The following is a 20,207-nucleotide window of genomic DNA, read 5'->3' on the forward strand; positions in this document are numbered from 1 at the left end:
GCTGCTAATGCGGCTGCTGCGGCGCCAACCCACCTCCTCCTCCAGCTCGCCTTCCTCGCCTCCAAGGCGAGGGCTTGAACACTGCCCAGCCCAGGCCTCAGTAGGGGCTAGTGGCAGGCGCGCGCGCACGCGCGCAGAGGAAAGTGGGGCAGGGAAAGCGAGGCCCCATTCCCTTCCCTGGCTTCCTCCCCTGGCGACGGAGAAAGCCAGGCAGAGGTTTGGGGCTTCACTTCAGCGAGGCCCCACTCCCTTCCCTGGGTTCTTCCGTCGCCGGCGGAGAAAGCCAGGCAGGGGAAAGAGCCTTTCCTCTTTCTCCTACTCCTTCTGCCTCCTCTCCTCCTCCTTTTCTTCCTCCCCTTCTTCCTCCTCTTCTTCCTCCTCCTCTTCCTTTCTTCTTCATCTTTTTCCTCTTCTTCTTCCTCCTCTCCTCCTCCTTTTCTTCCCCTCTTCTTCCTCTTCCTTCTTCCTCCTTTTCCTCCCTTTCTTCATCTTCTTCCTCCTCCTCTTCTTCTCCATCTCTTCTCCTCCTCCTCCTCCTCTTCCCATCTTCCTTCCCTTCTTCTTCCTCTCTACTTCCTCTTCTTCTTCCTCCTCCTCTTCTTCTTCCCCCCTTCCTCCCCTTCTTCTTCCTCTCTACTTCCTCCTCTTCTTCCTCCTCCTTCTTCTCCTCTTCCTCCTCCTCTGCCTTTTCCACTCTTCCTCCTCTTCAATGCCCAAATGTGCTGTTTGGAATGGGGGAGGCAGGTTGGCCAGAAAGGGAAGTCCATTTCTGCCATCTATCTAGGAACAATGTCAAAATGTCCTCCATTTTGATCATGCCTAAGAAACATGCATTTACATTAACACTTTTAAAAAAGCATCATTTTTTTTGCATGTCCTCCATTTTTACAAAATATGTCCTACACTTGAAAATTTTGTCCTACTTTTGTCCTACATTTGTCCCAGTTTCGAGGTCCAGAATTATGGCAACCCTAGCCTCTGGACAGTTGCCCCCCCCTGCTTTAGCCTGTAAGAATTGTGGAGTTCAGTACAAGTACTGGGAATCAGTATAGTAAGTATAGGTATAGATTTTTCTAGGAATCAAGGCAAGTGGTGTCAACAAAAGGCAGGTGTGGATCAAAATTAAAATGTAATTTTTTTAAAAAAACTGAAGAAAGTCCAGAAAATCTTGTTGGTTCATAGAAAACAAAAAGGCTATAAACGTTTCCTAATTTTTGAATGCTCACTGTTATTCCTAATATGTATACTATGTTTGAGTCTGATTTTATAGTTGACAGTCCCCAGATGGGCTGTTGCTAAAGTGTGTAGTATCCCTTTATCGCATACCTTTCCTCCACAACTTTTCTTCTGTAGGAAATTAGCAGTTTTTCAAGAGGTCTCTGTGTGACTCAGGAGTATGACATTTACTAATGTGTTGAGATTCAGGGATTCTCTTTGTAGAAGCCAGCACTAATAAGAAAGATATGGTTCAGTATCTCGGGTATTCTTCCAAGTTTTATTAATTAGGTGGAAAACTTTCCCCTCTGGAATACCGTAAGGTATTAGGTATTTATTAACACTTCAGCCTACAAACTAGAGCAAATTTACAGCAGCGGAGGTAATTGTTACACATAGCAGCCTGTGTTATCAACTTGCCAGGGACAAGCACAGAAAGAGGGTTTTAGATTATGATCTTTTTCATGATATTTTAATTGTGCTTCTTAATCTGCTAAATTAAAAACTCCAGTGCAATCTTATAGAGATCATAGACAAAAAGGAGATTGTATCACTTTTAAATAAAATGTATGAATACTCCTATCTGTTTTAATTATACTGAAAATTTAACAGTCAGATCTAATACATTCACAGTGAACAAGGCAGCCCTCCACAACCTGACACCCCTCAGATGTGTTGGACTATAACTCCCATCATCCCCAGCTATAATTTCTTTCAAAGTGTCCTCAAAGCAGCACCTTCCTCCCACATAAATCAATTCATTGAGTTGTCCAGAATTTGCTCTGCTAAAGTAGTATCCTATATTATTTCATTTATTGATTAAATGCTAAAAAAGAAGACTCTGTAATTGTGCTCTTCACTTATCAGTGTACAAAGGCCAGAATCTAAAATATACTACATATCATATCAACTTGTGCACCCCCTCTCCACTGTCAGCCTCATAGAACACTGATAGATTCAAGAATGTGTATTGGGAATCCTGTTACAGTCGGGGAAGAAAATGTATGAAGGAAAACTCAGGAAAGGATATCACATGAAGGAAGAAGGAGGTTGGCCCCTAAATAAATCTTGTACTAGAAATCCTCATCCTGCTGTTTACATTCAGAGGCTTCAAATGAAATTTTGTAATATTTTGGGACAGCAACTGCTGAAGGTGCTGGGGAAAAAAAGGAAAAATAAGGTGTGCACAGAAAATGTAAATATGACCTGTAGAACATGGCAACAATTGCTTAACTGCCCATCATTTTGTTTTTTTGTTTGTTTGTTTATTTATTTATATACCGCTATTCCAAAGATCATAGTGGTGAACAGCAAGTAAGCTAATTAGCAAGTAAGCTAATTAGCTAATTATTTCTCCATGACTCCGTGTTTATCAATTTTAGAAATGCTAATCTAAGGTTTTGGTGTTTTTAAAGCATAGGATGTACTAGATAACCTTAAATAGAATTTCATCCTACAGGTCTAATTCCAGAACATACCACTTTTACACATGTTCCCTTGAATGAAGATAAACCTCACTATGTAGGGGGGAATGGCATAAATGGATCAAATTCTGTTTCCATTCAACTAGGACATCTATGGGAACCATGTTACTCTTCCACCTGATTTCCCTTGTATGGTTGCAAATAACACAAGGCATGGAACAAAGTGTACATTCTAGACTCTTAGTAAATTGCATGAGCACCTAACTCTTGATGCATCTTTTACCCCTCTGAAGTGCAGCAATCTTGACTATCTAAAAACCTGCTGCTCTGGAGCTTTTCAGCGCCCTAGAGCAGTTTTTGAAGGTTCATGGAGAGTTTCACAAATGGGGATTGCCTCTCTTCTGGTTTCCCTAATAGCATGAACCCCAGATTTGAGTGGGGGGGCACTTGGAGAGCTCAAACCCTCCATAGGACTGGGTTGGGTGGGGTAAGTCCTCTTCCCTGAAATGATCTGGCAAAACTGGACCACCAAGACTCCCATACAATTGACTCTTTTGCGGAATTATCAGTCAGAAACAAATTAAAATGATCAAACACTAAGAAATATTAAGATAGCTATTGTTTCTAAGGAGCACAAGTGTGGTGCAGTGGTTTGAGTGTTGGATTACAAGTCTAGAAACCAGGGTATAAATCCGCAGTCAGCCATGAAGACCCACCTTGGGTAAGTCATGCTCCCTCTGTCTGAGAAAAAGGTGAACCCACACACCCCTCTGATCCAATATTGACCTGGAAACCCCATGAGCCCTCCCAGGAATAGTCAAGGAGGCAAGCAATTTATCCTATGCATATTTTACATGGAAGTATGCTACACTAAACACATGGGGGATGGGGGCGGATTGCTAAGTACACACTGTTCTTGAAAGATTTCATAGAGTCATAGAGTTGGAAGAGATCTAAAGGGCCCCCAGTCCAACCAACCCCCCGCCATGCAGGAACACACAATCAAAGCACCCCTGACAGATGGCCATCCAGCTCCTGTTTAAAAACCTCCAAAGAAGGAGACTCTACCATACTCCAAGGGAACGTATTCCACTGCTGAACAGCTCTTACTGCAAGGACATTCTTCCTAATGTTGAGATGGAATCACTTTTCCTGTAACCTGCATCCATTGCTCTGGGTCTTATTCTCTGAAGTGGCATACCCAGTATGACACCCCTTCAAATATTTAAACAGAGTGATTATATCACATCTTAGCCTTCTCTGCTCCAGGATAAACATACCCAGCTCCCTAAGTCTCTACCCATACAGCATGTTTTCCAGATTCTTCACCATTTTGGTCACCCTCCTCTGGACATGCTCCAGCTTCTCAACATCCTTTTTGAATTCTGGTGCCCAGAACTGAACACAGTATTCCAGATGAGGCCTGACCAAAGAAGAATAGAGTGGTACTATTACTTCCCTTGATCTAGACATTATATTTCTATTACTACAGCATTCATAGTTTAGGATGTCCATAGGATAATTGATGGGTAAAGTATTTTGCCTTCCCCCTGCAAGTACCTGTAAGTAAACAAATAACAACCCACCTACCAGTGTTGCAAATAACAAACCACCTGCCCCTTCTTTAAGACCAGACGCAGTTTGCTGCAGAGATAGATTCTGAATTTTCATGTTTCAAAATTTTACTCCTGATTCCTGGAGGAAGACATTTGCCTCATTTGCCTCATTTAACACTTTAGGGCTTTTAAAATACTAATACTAAACAGATCAAGACCATAGGCATGAGACTCAGGGAGATTTTTAATTTAGCATTAGCAGATCTTTCAGTGTCATACTCTGAACATGGAGCTTCAGGTTGAAACCTCCAGCCATGAAGCTCAAGGCCAAACTAAATATGATGTTAAATGCATTCTTTTTTCTTTTTTAAAGTAGCAGCCATGGGACAACGGAGACCAAGATTGTGACCATGACATGGACAATGAGGATCCAGTAAGGATCAACAATGACAGTTTACAAACAAGGCTTTGATGATATCCCCTTGTCAATAAATAATGAGTGATGACAGGTAAGCTGTTGATATGGAAAAGTATTCAAACTTCTTGACAATTGAAAGCCATCACAAAACGTCTTCACTAGGCATGTATACTTCCACTACATCTTTAGAATTTAGAGAAGAACAATCCAGAACCCAGGTGTGCCAGAATATTTGCTGAGACTTTGCTAGCTTGCATGTGATCTGATGCTGTGAAGGTGTATCTCTCTCTTTCTGTATCTGTTGGTAAGCGTGTATGTCTGCAACTGTGTCTCTTCTTCTGTGTAAGTAAAAAAAACTAAGTTTTTCTGTATAAGTAAGCTGTCTGCATTAGCCCTATGAAAAGCATTTTGGGAGATTGTATCAATGCCAGACATTGTCTGGAGAATAGTTTCTATGAAAATGTTAATGTGTCTCTGTGAAGATAAACTGTAGAACAATTAAAAAATTAGATTTTCTTGGAAATATGGCATAATAATAATAATAATAATAATAATAATATGATTTCTGCAAATTAAACCTAGGGCATCCATGAAAACTTCCTCAAGTTTACCTTGGAGTAAAACCCCTCAAAATATTTATGGGGAAAAAGGCAGAAAATAAAATACTTGGGAGTAACACCCATAGAAATTAGAGCACAGCCATAAATTCTGAGCAGTGTTGCATAGAATTGCATTTTTACTTCCTAACAAGTATTTTAGTGCTCTGAATTATATTTTCAAGAATACTACTACATATATAGATTAATGTATATAGATTAATGAAAGTTATATCAGTATGATTAAAGAAATATGCATGAGGTACCAAAATATATATTCAAAAGATTCAGTTCAGAAAATGTTTGCAACACACCTGACACAAGTAATGCAATACAGATATCTGAAAGGTAGATTTGACATCTTTGTGGAGTTATGCTGATCTTTTCAAAATACATATATATAGGCCAGCTTCTTTTTATACCCTATGTATTTTTAAATGTTAGAGGGGAAATGCATATTATTTGCCAAATTGCTTGGGATATCTCCTGAAGAAATACATATTTATTTTTTTAAAAAGCAATCCATATATTATTTACTCAGAGAATGAGAATGTCTTCAAAAAACCCGTTCTGGTCTATCAAATAAATACATATTTATAAATGGTTTCTAAAATGCATATTATTTACTCAATGGACTGTAATGGCACTGTCAGTGCCATTACATTTAAATATGTAATTACCCACATAATAAAATCCTTATAATGGTCTTCTCTGGGAAAAAAGAAAAGAAAACCATTAGCTCTTCATCAACAAAAAGAAAAGAAACCAGTCTTTCTTTTAATTTTGGTTATATATATAAAATGGCTGAATGATTTTCCAATCTGACCTCTCCAAGAATGTGGCCTCAACTCCAGGTCCTACCATGAAAATGTCAAGAGGAAAAAGCTGACTTCATCTTTCTGAAAAACAGAAACTAAACTTCATGCTAGAATGATGTACTATTTGTCTTATATTTTTATATAACCTTACAGTCCCAGTGCTGTGGTATGTTACAAACACTCTGGAACCTTCAAAATTCACAAAACAGTGATACCTTTATTGGACCAACCAAAATGCACAAAATATATGATGAAAGCTTTTGAAACTCCACTGGCTTCCTCATCGGGCAAAGGTATTAAAATAATCAAATAGGAGAAAGTAAAACAAAAATGATGATGATGGAATAATAAGACTACATTATGTCTAGATATTGTTATAGTTGTTCTCAGTTAAGATGGTATGGAGAGTATCCATGTAGGCAGACACCATTCCTCTTCCTTGACCATGCAGGCTCTGGGAGACAAAGGCTGCATCTGCACTGCAGAAATAATGCATTTTGACATGGCTTTAACTGTTAGAACTCCATAATATGGAATCCTGGGATTTGTATTTTGTTATGGCATGAGAGTTTTCTGACAGTGTTCACAAAATCCCAGATATTCCATAGCACTGCGTCATCGCAGTTAATGGGCTCAAAATGCATAATTTTTGCAGTGCAGATCATCCCAAAGAGTTGTAAAGTCCAGGAAATAAAATTTAAAGTCAATTAGCAATATAAAAAGTATTTTCCTTTGAGAGAGAATTTGAGAGAGATTTTCCCATGAGAGACTACCCACCTCCTTTTTTGGCAGAGAACATTGAATTTCTTAAGAAGACTCTGTGTTGTTGCACTTGGAAAATGTTTAGATGCTTTTACGCATCAAATGTAGCCCCATTCCTATTAAAAAGAATGTTGGAGTTAAAAAACTCAGAGTTAAGCAACCACATGCAGTAACCACACGCCACGGCCCTGATATTGCCTTTCTGCAATGCAAAAAGAAGCCACCAAAAATGGCTCCATTCTGAACCACAGAAAGGTTGCCATAGTTGGCGCTGTGGCTTTTTGGCACTCCTTTGCAACTGCACCATGTAGACACAATGCCAGAGGGGTGCCGTGATGTTGCGTGCCATGTGGTGCAGCACATGGCATCACACCGACCTGGGGGTGGAGTCAAGCATGCATCGTATGGATGCCACAGCCTGACTCCACCCCAGGATGGAAAAGATCTACTTTTCTGTAAGGGATGAGTGACCATTTTAGACTGTCTCTGTACTGAATAAATAATCAACTTTAAAACTACTTCAACTGCCATGGCTGAATGCTGTGGAATTCTGGGAACTGTAGTTTGTTTTGGCACCAGAGCTCTTCAATAGGAAAGCTAAAGGTCTCACAAAACTACAGTTCTTGGAATTCCATGGCAATGAGCCATAGCAGTAAAAGTGTTGTTAACCTGGAATATTTCTGCAGTGTGGATGCAGCCTTACTTAAGGGGCATCAGGAATTTTTGTTATGTTTCATAGAATCATAGAGCTGGAAGAAACCAAAAGAGCCGTCCAGTCCAACCCCCTGCCATGCAGGAACTCCCTAGCTGGTTGTTGTTTCCAAGGTGTCTTTGGGATGTAACATGTTTCTATAACTCTGCAACTTTATAAACTACTGTATGTATGAAGAAGGATGCTCCAGTATATGATACCGAGAAACCTGATGTAATCCTTCTTTCTTAATCTCTCCTTTAAGAGTACCTATAAAGCCCTAAATGGCTTGGGCCCAGGGTACTTGGAGGACCACCTCTCCCCATACAGTCTGCCTCGCACTCTCAGATCGGGCAGGAAACATTTATTAAGAGTTCCTAAAGCAAGATATACTTCATCTCGGAGGGCATTTTCCATCTCAGCCCCACAGCTTTGGAACTCCCTGCCCAACAAGCTCCGCGTTGTCACCTCCCTTGATGTATTCAAGAGGAATTTGAAGACCTTCCTATTCCGCCAGGCTTTTCCCCATGTGCCTTAATGTTATCTTTTGTCTCCCTTTGATGATGTATACTGTTCAATCCAGCTATTTGTTATGGTTTTAATGCTTTGTAATAATTGGTTTTAGATGCTGTATAGTTTTAATTGCTATGGGTGGTTGGTTTGTACACTGTTGGGGATATATGTTGCTTATAACTGTTTTTGTTGCAATTTATTGTTGGAAACCACTATGATCTACACAGGAATAGTGGTATATAAATAAAAATTTTATTTATTTATTATTAATGGCTGGTCCTCACCTTCCACAATTGACTAAGAAGTAAATTCCAAATGCTTTGGATATGTTAATATGGAAAGATGGTGACTATCTTATTACTTAGCCTGGAGACTAACTGTGTGTGTGTGGGGGGGGGGGGGGGATGAGAGAAAAGCTGGAGATGAGTATGTTGAGCAGGAAAAAAAGGGAACTAAACTGATTCCTACAAAACTGAATCATTGAGACTAGGGCGGGATACAAACCGCCATATAGTACGTATTGTATACGTACTAGGGTTAGGAAGGGGCGGTGCTTCCGCACCCCCCTAACCCTAGTACGTATACAATACGTACAAGATGGCGCCGGCCCTTCTACATGGCCGGCGCCATCTTTACGTACTGGACGCATAGCGTCCAGATGTGTCACGGCGCTAATGACGTAGCGAATGCGCCCTTGGCGCTTCGCTACGTCATCCGTGCGCCGCAGAAAGAAGCTCCGAAATGGAGCTTCTTTTTTGCTCCATGCGGGAGCCGCGCGGTTTGGATGCTGCGGCTCCCTCGCGGAGCAAATGGCGCCGGCGGGGGAACGCCGCAAAGCGGCGGTTTGTATCCCGCCTAGAACTTCACATTAAATGTCCATTACCATATATACTACTGCTAATGTGGGCTATTAGAGGCAACATTGATTGATATGTAAATGTGGTTCATCATTATAAAGATCAGGTGATTAATTCTTGTAGCACAGTGATCAATATACTATAGATGCTGCCCCCAATGAAATGTTTTGTTGTGTACATATTAGATATAGAAGAGTACCTCTATCACAGGTGTCTCTTGCATAGGTGGGCAATATTTCTGATTTCCTGGAAACATAACATTAGTCCTCAAATTATGTAGTCCTCAAATTATGCCATTTTTTTCAATTAGGTTCATTATTGATTTGATGAAAAAACAAATTAAACATACCATGGTGGTATGTAAATTGGTTAGAGAGAGAAAGACAGCATAAGGTTCTGTTACTGAGCTTCCTTTTATACATGGTCTCATTAACTGGAGTTTATAAAGATTTCTGGCAAAGAAAATGGAAGTTCAAGCGGCTTTTTAAAAGCTTTCTGGAGCAGGATTCTAAGAAACCTAGATTTGCAAAAATCTTAAGAAAGAATACTCAAAAAGAAGATTGGTATAGTATGGTGGATAGAGGTTTAGAGGCCAAGTTAGCCATGTGGTCTTGGGCCATTCACTATTTCTCAGACTAAACTGATTCACAGGATGATTGTATGGATAAAAGGTCCACACTGATAATCAATTAAAAAGTACCAAAAAGAAGTTTGATTCATCCACTGGAGAAAACCCTATCTTTGCAAATAAAGCTGATCATAGGCAAACAGGAATATATTTTGTTTTTCAATGCAACAGAAAAAAACACATATAAATGGATGTTGCATTTCAAATTATCTACATGTTTGACATGTGGGATTGCTCCTTTATATGGCTGAGAAGTAGATGTAATATTCCATTATCTATTTCATATATACACTTCTTCTACCACAAAAAAAAAAAAAAAAAAAAAAAAAGGAAAACGTTCCCGAGCCAAGAATGAATTACATGCAGTTATTGCTAAGCAGTTCATATTTTCATGTTTGCAAACACTACACTCTACCCTCCTGCCAACCCTGCTAGCAAATGGTCTCAATGGGATTTGGCTTCCCAAACATGTAGAGCCTCCTACTATAGAAACTGCTTACCTAATTTATGCTTAATTTATTTTGAAAATCAAATCAAAAGGCTGCTGTGATCAAAATTACTCTTACTGTGGCTGCTGCTGGGATAACTTTTGCTGTATCTTGCCAGCAGGCTACCTACCACATATAAGCTTTGTTTCCTCTAATGGGAAAAGGAACTGAGAATGATATGATTGCAGAGACCTCTTGCCAATGGCTTGGAAGAATTCAAGAATGGATGGCTCAAGCTTGGCATTGATTTATCTCCATAAAGAAACAATCCTACCTTCTGTGAAGGTCAAATGCCTAAAGGACTAGTTGTTGTTACAATGTACAGAAAAAGTGCATAAAATTAGGGATGTAAAAAGCCCTCTAGAAGGATCAATTTTCACCATAAAGGCAAATAGTTCTTATAGTAGTTTTATGTCTGCTTTAATACCCGATGGTTTCTCGATTGTATTCTTATTCATTCTTAATTTTGTTTATTCACTCGTAATTTTCTGTGTATGTGTTCAATTTTCTAGCCATGTGCAATTTCAATGCATTGTGGGTTTTGTAGTTTTAGCAATGCTTACCTTGGAATCACCTGCTTGGTATTTGGCAAAAAAATTAAAAAGGGAACACTATAGGTCTATTAGGAGTGGTGGCCCTGGAAAGTACAATCTTGAGTTAATAAATATATCAGAAGGATACAAAACTGCACCCCAGATGTATATACTAAATCAAGGAAGTCATGGCGCATTACAGACTGCTCAAAACAGGCGGTCTCACGCCGCTGCCGGTTGCTGCGTCCGAGAACCGCAGCAGCCAAACCGCGCGGTTCCCGGGCGCAGCAAGAAAGAAGCACCAAAATGGTGCTTATTCCTGCTCCCCAGAAGTTGCACCGCAAGGCGTGAGGCGCGCACTTGCAGTGTCACTTCCAGTGTGCGACGTCCGGACGCTGTGCGTCTGCGACATCAAAATGGCAGTGCCTGTCTGTATGCGGCGCTGCCATTTTGACATATTCATTACGCGCGAGGGGCAAGGTGCGTCAGGAAGTGCCGCCCGCCGCCCCTCGTGCGTAACAACAGCATCTCATTGGCCCATCTGTAACGCGCCCTAGACTCTGAGTCTATAGGACCTAGGCCAGGCTGTTGATGATAGCACAGCTTAAAGGTCTCTCATTCATGGGGTCTCCATAAGTCAAAGTTGACGTGATAGTAGTTAACATCACAACAACAAAATAAAACAGATTCTTCTCAGGAAGTTTCTCCTATGATTAAACAATTTAGCTCAATGTTCTGAAAAGTTCTATTTTTCCTCCCAGAACCAACCTCATCCCACAACAAGGCAGAGGAAATGCATATGTAAGCTAATACTTTGAAGGGGCTTCTGCATACAGTATCAAACTACACATTATTGTATATTGCACACATAAAATCAGACAAAGAGCAACACTTTGCCTTTATGGACCTCTTCACAGAATTTTAGCAATTAGGTTTAAATAGAACTGATGAGATGGAAAAGCGTATGGAGTATGGAAAGAGCATGAGATGTTAGCAGTGATATAGATGAGGGGCAAGTAATAGCATTAAAAAGGCATTTCAGCAGTTTCGTGTTTCAGTGAAACTTGTATTTTGGAAGAAGCAGAGGCATGCATTCGATGCCACCTGGTGATTTGTTGAGTTAAGACATTTGTCCCTGACCTGTTTGTGGTTAAGAGGACATGACAAATGTAATGACAACAGCAGCTATTTTTGATTATTTTGGTCTTTTATTGTTGGCTATTTTTTGCAATGGCAAGGAATGGGGTTGCTGAAAAGGCTGTTTAATGTTTGCTCATCTGAAGCATCAGCTTATGCAAGCACTCTCTTGTTTCAGTTTTTTTTCCTCTTTTCCAGGCTGACCAGTTGGTAAAAGAAGTGCTCTTTAGATGGCTTTGAAAACTGTAGGTAACGTTTTATAACTGTATGAAAATAATAAAGTTAAAGGAAAGTAGCCATAGTTTGGTTGTAGAATACTGAGGGACTTGAGGATAATGATGATGATGATGATTTGGGGGAGTGATATTCACTTGGATGAACAGATGAAGGATCATGCTTAGGTAGGACACTCCCTTTCCTAATTCCCCCTCCCTTCATATTTACTCACTTACAAACCATGCTAAGTCAACCAAATCTGTTTGCTCTCTTCACATGGAGAGTGACTAGTTTGAATAGGAGTGCTTCCTAGATGGGGCTTCTGTCTCGTTTCATCTTCACATCATCCATTAGGACCTCCCACTTTCAGTCTCTCTACCAATCCCTATACACATTGACTTCAACCAACATTCCACACTGCTACTAAAGCATCACACACACTCCTAACTGCCCTCGAGTTGGCCCTGACTCATCATGACCCTGTGGATGAGACATCTCCAAGCCCCCCCTGTACTCCACTGCTCTGCTTAGGTCCCACAAATGCAGGCCCATGAGCTCCCTGATTGAGTCTATCCATCTGGCAAGTGGTCTTCCTCTCTTTCTACTGCCTTCTACCTTTTCTAGCGTTATCGTCTTTTCTAATGAGTCATGCCTTCTCATGATGTGGCAAAGTATTATAGCCTCTATTTCATCATGCTGGCTCCCAGGGAATATTCAGGATTGATCTGATTAAGGACCCATTTGTTTGTCTGTTTGGCTGCCCAGGGTATCCTCAGCACCCTTCCCCAGCACCACATCTTAAATGAGTTTATTTTCTTTTTGTCAGCTTTCTTCATTGTCAATCTCTCACATCTGTACATGGTAACGGGAAATACAGTAGCTTGGGTGATTCTTGCTTTAATGCTCAGTTGTATATTTTTACACTTTAGGATCTTATCTAGTTCTTTCATGGCTGCCTTTCCCATTCCTAGTCTTCTTATTTCTTGACTTCAGTCTGTGGGCTGATCAATGTTTGATCCGAGGTACGAGAACTACCATATAATATTATCACTATATAATACTTTAAATCTTGGTACATCATTAGAGGTTGTAGCTCACTGTAAAAACATGAGCTTTGTGTGCGGAAAGTGTCTGATCCAGTCCCTGGCATCTCCAATTAAAAAATCTCCAGTAGCAGAGAAGATAAAGACCTCTGTATGATACCTGAAGAGTTAATGTCAGCAAGAAAAGACAGTTCTGGCTAGATAAACAGTCTACCTCTGTAGAAGCCAGCTTCATATGTTTAGAACTGTAAAATAGTAGTGAGGAATCTTTGGCCTCCCAGATTATGTTGGAAGTCCTCTATCAGTCCTAGCTAGTATACCGAATGGTGAAGAATTATGACAGCTGTAGTCCAGCATATATCAAGTCTTCCCCATACCCACACACAGGGGCATCAAACAAGAAAACTGGAATTTGAATTCTACTAATGTGAATGTGAGACAAGCAAGATGGAGAGCACTTAAGACTGAGTTTTAGGGTTGGGAACATCAGCATTCTAAAGTTTCCTGTATGAAGATGAGCTAAGATGAGAGATGTACACTCGAATATCAGCTGTTGTCCTAACATTACTCTGTCCTGCAGTCATTGTTGTTACCATACAGAGACAGTTTTCTGAAAAATCCAAGTATTAAATCATATAAGTAACATAAAAAGAAGCCATTCAAGAAGGCAATCCAGTAACTTAGAGGCTAAACAGACTGGCACTAAACCCTGGCACCAGGCTGGAGTGAGAGTGTGGTGACCACACGCCAGCCACCCCAACTCCTCCCCAATGCCAGTGTCATGTCGCACGCTGGATGGCGCCAAAGAATCTGTGAAAAACCACCACCGCCACGGAAATAGGTGGGTTTTTTCCCACTCTAAAAAGGAGTGGCATTTTGTCAGTTCTTTTTAGAGCAGCAAACTGCCAGCTTAGGGCTGTGGCGTGTGGATGCTGCTGCCCCAATCCCGTGCTGAAAGGGCGCTGGGATGCCACTCTATTGGAGCAGTCTGCTTTGCCCCTTTGTTGTTCTATGCCAGTGGTCCCCAAACTGTTCTCTTGAAAGGATTTTGGAATTCAGCTCCCAGAATCTCACACTATTGGCCAACATGGGAGGCTTCCGGGAGCTGAAGTCCAAAATCTCTTAAAGGGCATTGTTTCCAACTTATGGTGACCCTAAGGGGTTTTCTTGGCAAGATTTCTTCAGAGGAGGTTTGTTATTGCCTTCCTCAGAGGCTGAGAGAGTGTGATTTGCCCAAGTCACCCAATGGGTTTCATTTCAGAACACTGAATCAAACTCTGGTCTCCATAGTTGTAGCCCAACAGTTAAACCACTATGCCACACACTGAACATTTAACTTGACTTCTTTGGTTTTCTTCTAAGCATAAAGGAATAGTTTATTGGGACCCTCATTTCACAGATTCTACCAATTGTAATGTGTCTCTTGCAGAGGTTAGAAGAAATTACATATGATTGCTGAATACATAGGTTTTGTTACATCATAGTTCTCTAGAAAAATGAATCCTGTATTCTACATGGCAGCCAGTGAAACATATAGACAGAAAATCTCTTCATACCCTAAAGTATATGCAAACCTTGAGTACAAATAGACCCATTAATGGAAAGCAACACACTCTAAGTAAGACAAAAGAGCTATTAATTAATCCTTAGGATGCACATGAAGCAATCAATTCTCTCAAATCCCTAATCAATTATAAAAGGGAAACAATTTGAATTTCTATATCTCTACCAAGAAAAAATGGGTTACTCAATTACTGTTAAAGTCCTCTGCAGTTTTGCCCTGTCTTCTTTATAAATAGCTAGATGCTAAATAACTCATGAGCAAAAGAGGTACAGAAAATATATGGAGTTACAAACCTTAATTATCTGGACACCTAAGGCAATATGAAATCTGTCCTCAGTAGACATATACCAAACAAAACATATGGCCATCCGGCAGTGTGCCTGAGAGCAGTGGACAGGAGGTTCTAGATGTGGGTTGTCTGGATAAACAGAATTCTCTGTTATAAATAAGCATGCTTCATCTGTTTTCTTCCAAATGGGATAGAAACCAATGTGTTTTAATTGTCCAGGAACTAGGAATTTGGGTGTTTTTTCACATTTGTTTATGTTAAAAGATAATCTAACAATCCTTAGAAATGTCAAAGGGTAGAGAAAGAATATATATGGGGCAAATAGTGTGAACATTTTCTAAACAATTACTTTACTTTACTAGAATATGGTTCCATGGGAAGTTGGGGATGGAGATCATATTCCTATTTTCATGTTCCTGTGCATCAGTCGATGAGATGTGTATTTGTTCTTAAGTCATCTCATGAAGTTTGGTGTGTGTGTACAGCAGTGTCCATTTGAAGCTAGTCTGTGAACTTTGCATGAACCGCCAGAAATAATGTAGTGTGATGACAAGCCAGTTATACCTTCCACTAAATTTGCTGTCTGGAATGAACTGAAATAGTGTTTGGTTTGTGTAATTACGTCCATCTATCTTTATATTCCAGCGGCATATCGCAAATTGAAAATACTAAAAATTGACTGTTGGTTCTGATATTTAATGATTGCCAAAGACAAGACGATGATTTATTGGTTACTTACCGATGTGACACATTTGCATCTTATTAGACAGAGATTACTATTCCTTAAAATGCGGACGAGGCCTGATCATGTCTGATGGATTGATTTGATTTGCAAATGTAATCAAACTAATAAGAGGGAAAAAAATGAGCAATAATGCCTTGTTTTTCAACTGGCAATCACTCCCCTGCCAACAATACTGATATCCCTGACTAAGCAGCCTTCACACAGTCTTCCTGTCTCCTCAAATAAACAAAGGGAAGCAAAGAGGCTGATAAGAGGATAACAAGCCTAGTAAGGATGTTCCACAGAGCAGACACTTCAGAATGGTTCAAATATATTAAAAGACTAGTATTCATAACAGCATGGGAATTTCAGCAAATCCCTCAACCTTCTTAAAAAAAAAACTTGAACAAAAAATAAATAGATATAAATTGCAATCCTAATTTTGCAAAATCCCTGAAGATACAATGAGCTCTAGTTGTGCATTTTTAACACAGGGACTGTCCTTATTTTCTAGAGTTTCTATCACTGATTTTATGTTTTTCTTGTTGCCTATAGGAAAATCCCAGCACTGAGAGTTACTGTAACTGTTATTCTTTGGGCTTGAATCACTTTCCATGGTTTCTAAAAGTCAAATTTTTCAAGTGTGTAGGGAGTGTATTTTCCCCTATATACACACATTTGAGTGTATCCTAGTGCATAGGCTGTCCTCTCACATATTGTTGAAGACAGTTTAGAATAATTGATAAAACAGATTATGAGACAATTATGATTTTTAATTTCCCTAGCATATGTTTAATTTAAATAAAAACACCTTCTTTGCTTAGTACAAAACTAGACAGTGGGGAGCAGATGAAAATAGTGTAAAAGAGATAAAGTGGAGCTGTCATCAGTCAGAGCTCAAGCAGGGTTCAATATACATCCCAATTCTCATCCATTAACTACTGAAGAGCCTGCAATATTCTTTCCCATGAGTATCAACCTATGATGCAAAGTGGAACAATTGTCTCAGCGAGCAAATTCTGGATGTTATTGAGCTACAACTGGTAGTTTATTTAATTTGTTGTTATATTTTTACTGCTAGAGATAAGAAGTGTTTGTGACTTTTCCTATCTCATGAACCAAAGTAACCATCTTGTGTTTAGATCCTACACATCTGGCAGTGAGTGAGTGAGTGGAGTGCCATTTGCTGCTATACCGCATGTGATGTCCTGCCAGGACTATTTGAATCTCCCCCTGCATTTTCTTTCGTGTTGGTTCAGGCCATAGAATATTTTAGTGTAGGAAAGTTCATTGTATTAGTTGTGGGAGGAGCTGTAGGATCCCCTGCATTTTTCCAGGTTTGGTTTGCTAGAGGCTTTTTAGTTTGGAGCAGTGTTGCCAATTTCGCGACTTTCACGCGAAAACGGGGACTTTTCAGAGCTTTTCGTGTGATTTTCGCGCCTTGCTCTAATTCAGTGCCTTTTCCGCAACTTTGGCCCTTTCAGTTCCAGCCTGAGAAGGCTGCCTGCAGAGCAACCAAAACCCTTTGGAGTGTAACAGTTTTCAGCCAAGAGGGCTGGAGAAAAAACTCTCTCTCTCTCTAATGACTCCCTCTGAGAGCCAGGAGCCCAACCAACCCCAACTGTTTTGAGTAATAGTTCAGCCAATCAGAGAGAGGACAGTGATTGCCCCCCCCCTCAGGCATTCTCAGGCTCCAGGGGCAAAAGTGCTGGAGAGAGGCAGGGAGGGAGGGATCTTGGCTGGCTTAATCCCAATTGCCTTGGATTTCCAAGTAAGACATAAGTTTTAAGGCACATAAAGGCAATAATTGATAAAGGTATCATGGCTTGATGTTGTGGACTTCTGTGTGTGCCTGAGAGTGACATCTGAATTTCTGAATCCTGAGCTTGGGCAGAGTGCCCCAAGCCTACCTCTCAGGGTCGTTGTTGTACTGTGAGGAGGACCATTTGGGTTGTGTGATGTGAATGCGATGTCCCTGAGTGTGTGTGTGTGTTAGTGATTAAATGTGTCTCTGAGCATGGGCAGAGCACCTGGTCAGTTGGCACCCCTGCTGCCCTGTCTTCCAAGAATTTTGTTTTGTGGCTCTCTTGGGATATTCCAGTTGGTATTTGCCTGTTGTTATGAGAGTGTGGGGCAGATTATGTAGGGAGAGGCGTTTCCTCAAGTAACTCGGGCCCAAGCCATGTAGGGCTTTAAACGTAATAACCAACACTTTGTATTGAGCCCAGAATCTTAATCAGTCACAACTGATTTTGTTGTGAACCATAATATCAAAGTATTGCTCTATTTTTATTTTTGGATTTGGTGTTAGTTTACAGTTGTAAAGTTCCAGCACCGCCATAACCAAATGCTATTTCTATGAACTAACCCTGTATTATTCTGCACACAAAATACTGTTTCCTGTGCAACCTCCCTACACCCCACTCCACCTCACTCCAAAAAAACAACCCTTTATGCATTTTTCACACACAATGTTTTGAACCATGAAGATTCTTGCCTATCTAGAATACTATTCATTGGGGTATCCTAGCAACTGATAAATCTATTTTTTTCTATTATTTTATTAATCTCTTCAAATATTATTTCCACCCGTACTCTTATCAGTTGAATGATGAAGGGCATGATTTTTAGTGATTCCTCTTTACAGTGAAGTCTCTCAACTCCATTTTCAAATCTGCTCTGGATAGTTGGGGGTTCCTGTAGAACAGATCGGGGGGAGATGCTGTGGAGTGGAAGGATCACTGAAATATCTGTTCTCCCCATTTTTCTTATGAAAGCATTATATTACGAAAGAGAAATTTGTTATATCAGATTACTGTTAGATAAATCTTCCTTTTTTTTTAAACTAAAGAAATGTGATGTGGAATTAGCCCTTTCTTTCACCTGATAATATAATTTAAACAACTACTGTGATTTTTATTTTCTGAAATCTGCTTGACAATTTAAAATGTCATCTACTTAAAGCCTGTGATGTGTTCTTCAATTTCTTATATTTCAAAGTGAGATATATTTACTTATCTTTTACTTTAGCTATCTACAGCAAACTTGAGCCAAAGGTTAACTTTGTTCATTTCATCAATAAAGGCATTCACCCTTGCTAACAATTCTACTATTGCGTTTTGTTGTTGTTGCTTTAAAATAGTGAGGTTTAAACTATAAACCATAGAGCAAGAGCTGCTTATTTTAAAAGAGATGAGCAGAAAAGTTATCATGCAATGTCAAAATATAGGAGCGCTACTAACAGAGAACACATTTGTTCTCTGGTGGAAAGAAGCCCTAAAAGAAGGTTACTACATCACATAGTATTAGAAATGAAGGATCCAAAGTACTGTCTTACAAGTCAGTTTGATAAAACCTCAAGCACACACTATTACCTTCCTCTGTTCAGGCTGAGCACTGTCACCTAGATAGTTCTTTGCTCCACTTCCCTATACCAACACCTAGGTCAAGGCATGTGCCCTGCTGGAAACGTGCTGATGTCCTGTGGGGGCCTTGTAACTCAGGTAATTAATCCTATTCCAAACTAGGTTAAGCAGGTGGGGAACCTGCGACACCCAGAGAGAAAGTAGAAGCTCTTTAAAGTATTTAACTGGGGGCAGCTTAGCTCAAGGAACTTGACTGGTTCATTTGGCTGACCTAGTAATGTTGGTATAGACTCTGTCTGCTCTAAATCCAGTATGAACAAATATTGCTCCCCCACTGCTTTCCACGATGTACAACATCAACCTGTGGCATTAAGACTAACCTTATGCCCTCCACCCACTTCTGTTAGACTGAGAGCGGGATGATTAGCTGTGACCTGGTTAGTTTTACAGTTAACTAGACAGATCCAAGGTTGACTGAAGATAAGAAATGAGTGATTTGTTTTTGCTTTCCACGCTGTGTGCCCAAAAGTTGATTCTTTCTTTTGGTAACATATCACACTTACTATTTATAAGTAAGTATGCTCGTTAAGTAGTACAAGCATACCTCAGTTAGAAAGCCCCTGGCAAAGAAGTTCCTTTTCAGAAAGGCTTTTTCATCTCCAGCAAGCCCCCAACCTTTTTCTCCTTGTCCTCTATTTAGATGGAAGTCTTTTAGTAACATCGACACTGAGAGATGAAGGAGGGCTTGAAAAACAAAGACTTTTGATGTCAGATTGCAGTATTGTGCCTGCAGTAATCAATACAATACATCTTCAACTGGGAAAGAATGGAATTCCACTCTGGCAGATACTGCTGTACATGTCTGTGCCTGCCTACAATAAGCAGGGTGAACAGGAACTGCTTCCAGATTCCCTTCCTAAGCATGTGTGAATGGCTAAACAGAGAAATAGGAGGACACCAGATAAGCCTACCTCACCAGCTCCCCCAAGCATATTAAAAAGAATAGATGTATAAATCACTAGAAATGTGGAGGGGGGGGGTGGGGTGGGCTCTCATCAATACATATTGGAAGGTGCTTTTAGGTGGTCTTCGAAAGGTTCAAAATATTTTCCTGACTCCTGCATAGCTTGCTCAACCTGCTTGCTTCATTTCATACATGTATTTTGCTTGTTTTGAGTAAGAAGTAAACTTGGTGGAATTCTTTTTTTGTTGTGTAGGAACATACCCCTGTTCTCTCTGTGATATTTCTGCCTCTGGTATCAAATTTTCTGTTAAAAAAGGAAAGACCTTTTATATGATGTTATATTGTTTGTAGATTATTTTAATTGTTTTGAATTTTACTAAAATTTTAAATTATTTTAATCTGTGAG

At 40.1% G+C, this 20,207-nt stretch overlaps 1 protein-coding gene across 13 annotated transcripts in view; it reads right to left on the reverse strand.

The window, feature by feature from the left end:
* ESRRG (estrogen related receptor gamma) overlaps positions 1-20,207 on the reverse strand; it is a 612,697-nt gene that overhangs the window by 41,054 nt on the left and 551,436 nt on the right. The window lies entirely within an intron of this gene.

This window comes from Sceloporus undulatus, chromosome 1 (genome assembly GCF_019175285.1).
Source record: "Sceloporus undulatus isolate JIND9_A2432 ecotype Alabama chromosome 1, SceUnd_v1.1, whole genome shotgun sequence".
NCBI lineage: Eukaryota > Metazoa > Chordata > Lepidosauria > Squamata > Phrynosomatidae > Sceloporus > Sceloporus undulatus.